Source organism: Canis lupus, chromosome 18 (assembly GCF_048164855.1).
Source record: "Canis lupus baileyi chromosome 18, mCanLup2.hap1, whole genome shotgun sequence".
NCBI classification, from domain to species: Eukaryota; Metazoa; Chordata; class Mammalia; order Carnivora; family Canidae; genus Canis; species Canis lupus.
This window is the reverse complement of record NC_132855.1, coordinates 46708055-46713324: the sequence shown is the minus strand read 5'-3', so window position 1 is coordinate 46713324 and position 5270 is coordinate 46708055. Positions and strand designations below refer to the sequence as shown.

Below are 5270 nucleotides of genomic sequence, written 5' to 3'. Positions count from 1 at the left end.
TCTCTCTCTCTGTCTCTCATGAATAAATAAATAAAATCTTTAAAACAATGTATTTGTGTATCCATGAGCATGTGTGTTTGTGCTTGGAAGAACATGCAGGAGAAAGAATAGTGCTAATATTCTAGACAGGTAAGATTGTAAGAGATATTTCTATTTTGGTTTTTGGCATTTTCTCAAAACATTGTACAAATTTATTAACTTGAAAAAGCAGGGAAGCTCTTCCCATATAACACACACCTGTGTGTATATGAATGCGCTTTCCAATGTGACTTGGAACACCTTCCATTCTGCATTCTTCCCCATGTATAACCTTGTTTTCTTGTTTGTTTGTTTTTTTTGAATGCACCACATTCGCATTTTTTTAAGCAAATGACAAAGACCCAGTTTACCAGCTTTACTTTTTTTTAAACCTAAGCTTAACATTACATATTTAAACAATTGTCAAATCTTACTAAGTTGCCAGCATTCATGCACAGCTAGAAAAACATCCTCAATTTATATTAAACAAGAAATGTATTACCATTAATGCATTAATATCTCTCACTACTAAATACTGAAAAAATTTGAAATTATTTTTGTGGAAGATTCATCCTGGCAATGTTAACTTCACAGCAGGCTGACTCTACTTGGCTCACGTTTCAAACACAATGGAAAAGCAGGTCCGTGCTGGTGTCAGTGTACGAAAGAGTCACGGCCACCTTGGATTATGTTGAATAAAAAAGCAAAGTGCATACAGAGATTTACAACAATTTTAAAGACAAAAACAAAACAAAACAAAACAAAGAAACCCCAAAACAATGGTCCTATTATGTGGTCCCAACAATAAACTCAAAAGTCTATGACAAATAGGGCTCCGATGAGCTGTGTATAAATACTTTAGGTACAGTTATACTGAAAGTTGAGTTCGTTTGAAATCTTCAAAAAAAAAAAAAAAAAGAAAAAAAAGCGTTCCTGTCCGTCCTCAGTGGTGCCCGTTACAGCTAACATTTCTGCTACACGCGTGCGTTGTTACTTGTTATCCAAGCGCAGCAGCTGCTCCTTTTACCATATTAAGGACTTTAACTGGCCGTTCTCTTCAACTTCTACTCTTTCTTCACCATTCTCCACAATTCTCTTTGTAGTGATTTTTCTGCCATTAACCACTTTAGTAGAAGTGGATATAGATTTGAAGTTGCCCATCCCACCACCACCAAACGTCGTGGAAGAGAATGAAGCGAGGCCCCCGCGACCTGGCGATGCGAAGGCAGTAAATCCTCTAGCAAAAGAAGAAAAGCCTCGCAGAAGACGCAAATCCACTGGAGACGGAGGACCACGACCCGTGCCTCGGATCCTGCTCCCCCGGGGCCTCTTCGGCTCCCAAAGAAGTCCTCAAATGGGTCTTCTAGGAAGTCCAAGGAAAACGGGTCCCTTCCACCAAAACATTCCCTGAAGACATCATCTGGGTTACGGAATGTGAAGCCAAAGTCAAACGGAGTGTCAAAAGGAACTCCACCCCCACCCCCACCCCACCCCCACCCCCACCCCCACCTCCACCTCCACCCCCACCCTCACCCCTACCCCCACCTCCACCCCTACCCTCACCCCCACCCCTACCTCACCCCCACCCCCACCCTCACCTCCACCTCCACCCCCACCCTCACCCCCACCCTCACCCCCACCCCCACCCCCACCCCTACCTCACCCCCACCCCCACCCCCACCTCACCCCCACCCCCACCTCCACCCCCACCCCCACCTCCACCTCCACCTCCACCTCCAGCGTTTAGTCCTTTGCCGTATCTGTCCTGGATGTCCCGTTTTTTTGCATCTGATAACACCTCATACGCCTCAGCTACTTGCTTGAATTCCCTCTCTTGCTTCTTCTTTATTTTCAGGGTTTTTAGCTGGATGCCACTTTAGGGCCAGTTTCCAGTTCGCCTTTTTAATGTCCGCAGCTGAGGCATGTCCCTGCACGCCCAGAACTTCGTAGTCCTCCACCACGTGTCAACAGGCTGCTGCGGTGAGTCCCGGGCGGGAGCGCGGCGGGGGCGGCGGCCCGGGTCCCCTGGGCTCCCGCAGGGCGGCGCTGGCAGCCGCGGCCTGTTTTCTTGTTTTAAAGAAGGGAAGGGATTGGGATCCCGGGGCAGTTGTGGAAAACTCACTCATGGCGAGGCAGGGCAAAGGGAAATCCTCAAACAAAACTTGACCATTAAAAAAATCTTGCCTGAGGCAGTAGTCGCTTGGTTCCAGTCCCCGGGTCATGCACAGGCGCAACCGGGAGCAGCCCCGGCTCAGCGTGCATCATGGATTGAGCGCATGGGGCGGTGCACTCCAAGATATGGCAGTGGAAGGCTGTCAGCAGGTTCTCCTGAAGGGCCGTGGGAGTGGGTCATCTCTATGGCTGCCCGTGATGTCTGCTTGATACGTTAGCCGGTTAAAAAAAAAAAAAAACACTTTTACCATAAATTTCTTTTATATTAAAGCAATTTGACAAAGTCATCTTCTTATGGGGAAAAGATTCCAACAGAGATTAATAATGTATAACTTCTATCGCTGGGTATCTCTCAAATGTTTACTAAGACTCTGATATCTTAATTAGAGAATGTGAAAGGAGTTAAAATATCATTTAGCATTATTTAACATTCTAATAATCATAGGCAATATAAATAAACCACTAGATTGTATAATGGTGTTCTTTTAGTCTTATTTGTCACTTTTCTAAAGGTAAAGCTGCTCATCACTGCCTGAAAAGTCCGAAATTGGTAGCTGGATATACCTGCTTCTGATCAATCTGTCCTTTTGACCGTTTTGATTTTGATCTCCAGCCAATTTGTTTTCAATGGAGTCATCTGCTTCCAAAAGGACCAGAAAAACTCTGAGCCTGGGAATCAGGTCATCTGTGGTCTAATTTTACTTTGTTACAATGTAGCAGTGTGACCTTGCAGAAATGACTTCACCCCCTTGGGCTTCAGTTTCCACATCTGTGAAATGAGTTTATTAGATTAGATAATCTCTAGGCTTCATCTAGCCTATGAAATATCACAGTTGAAGTTGGAAGTTATGGATAAAATGTTTCTATATTTGTTATCAAAAACTAAAATAAGGACATGGAAGCTATATTTAGGAAATGTGTAGACCGCACACATGTTGGAAAATTCAATTAATATTTAAAACAATCTTCCAGGCCAGAAGGATAGGTTATTTTCTACAAAATACACTTTAATAAGAATAGGATAGATTGTTTGTCAATTTTTTTATTAAAGATTTATTTATTTATTCATTCAGAGAGAGCGAGAGAGAGGCAGAGACATAGGCAGAGGGAGAAGCAGGCTCCATGCAGGAAGCCCGATATGGGACTCGATCCCGGGTCTCCAGGATCACACCCCAGGCTGCAGGCAGCACTAAACAGCTGCGCCACCAGGGCTGCCCCTGTTTGTCAATTTTTAAAAATAAACCTTTTATTTTAGGACAGTTTTAGATTTACAGAATTATGGCAAAGATAATAAAGAGTATTTATTTGTTTTTGCTTTACACTTAAGTTTAAAAATATTTGTGGCAATCAGTGTTCGGTGTGTGTGGTTTTGGTGATGGAAGGGGCTGAGATGAGGCCAATAGGGCAGATTGTGGAGAGAATGGACTTCATATTTTATGTGAAAAGAATTTAGGCATGTAATGTGATGCAATCCTGGTGTGTGACTATCAAAAAACTTCCCAATGACAACCTAATACAAGCTTACCTACATTAATGATCTGGAATAGGGAAGTAGCAATCATATTGTGCTCCAATGTGACTACACCTCATCTAGATTGTTTTTGGGATCATTGAAATGCTTGTAGGAGGCTCAAAGAAGATGGAATGGTATGACAACAAATTTAAAAATTATTGTATAAGAGGAAAGACTGGATGAGTTGGTGAGGCTTAGCCTGAACAAGAGAAGACTTAGCAGAAACAAGCAACCAATTACTTTTAAATTAAATTTATTTTAAAAACCTAGGTAAATGACTCATATAATCAAAGAATTAAAGTGATGTAAAAGATATCAGTGCTTCTACGTCTGTTTCTACTCAGTTCCTCTATCCTGTTTAGGTATGATTTTTCATTCCTTTCTTTTGAATCCTTCCACAGTGATTCTTTTTCTTTCTTTTTTTTTTTTTTTAGATTTTATTTATTTATTTATTTATTTATTTATTTATTTATTTATTTATTCATTCAGGAGAGACACACAGAGAGAGGCAGAGACAAGCAGAGGGAGAAGCAGGCTCCCTGTGGGGGAGCCCAATGTGGGACTCAATCCCAGGACCCTGGGACCACAACCAGAGCCAAAGGCAGACGCTCAACCACTGAGCCACCCAGGTGCCCCCACAGTGTTTCTTTAGGCAAGTAAATACACATATACAAAAGGAATCAAGCAATGTATGTTGTTTTGCAACTTATTTTTTTTTTCTTAATACATTTTGGAGATCTTTCCATATATATAAAGAAGGTACCTCATTTGTAGTTTAAATAGTTGTTTACAATCCCATTCTGTGAAAACATCACAGGTAACTTAATCAGTTACAAAAATCAATGTTTGAGTTCTTGCCCATGTTCTGTTGTTACAATGTTGTTATTCACAGGAAAAAAAAAAAAAACAAGAAGAAATGAGCAGCAATGCTGATTTTTCACCTCAAATTAGTGCAGGCATATCCATAGGACAAATTCTCAGAAGTGGGGCCCCAGGTCAAAACCTAACTATGAATTTTTAACCTGAAAGATATTGCCTTATTGCTGTCCATAGGGGTGGTCCCAGTTTGCATATTTCAAGAGCAGTAGACCGGAATGCATGCCTTCACAGCCTCACCCACACAGAGTGTGCTCAAACTCTTGGAGTTTTGCCCACCCGCTAGGTGAGAAATGGCATCTCAATGCAGTTTCAGTTTCTATATGCCTCTGCTTATAATTGTAGGAGAATATCTTTTCACATTTTGGGGAGCCATTTTTTCCCTCTTAGAACTCTATGCTCAAGCCCCCTGCACAATTTTGCACTGTATTGTGTAGCGGCCGTTAGTGTCACACCCTTGCTCTGCTGGCACTCACCTCTGCAGACTGGAAGCTACTTGTGTCAACACCTGTGATGCTTGGCCTGCAGGCATTGTTTTCTGGCCACAGTGGCATATGGGGCAAGAGTACTGCAAAAGTCAGAAGAGCCAGAGGTTAATGCCCTAGAAGCTTTTTTGATCCAATAACAAACAGGGATTTGGTGCATAAAACTCCCATCTTCCTTTCCTCTTGATAGGGAGAAATCTGAGATC

General features: G+C 42.2%; 1 pseudogene; it reads right to left on the bottom strand.

Annotated features, from left to right (window-relative positions):
• Positions 1 to 350: 350 nt before the first annotated feature.
• Positions 351 to 1982, bottom strand: LOC140609373 (dnaJ homolog subfamily B member 6-like; annotated as a pseudogene).
• Positions 1983 to 5270: the final 3288 nt, after the last annotated feature.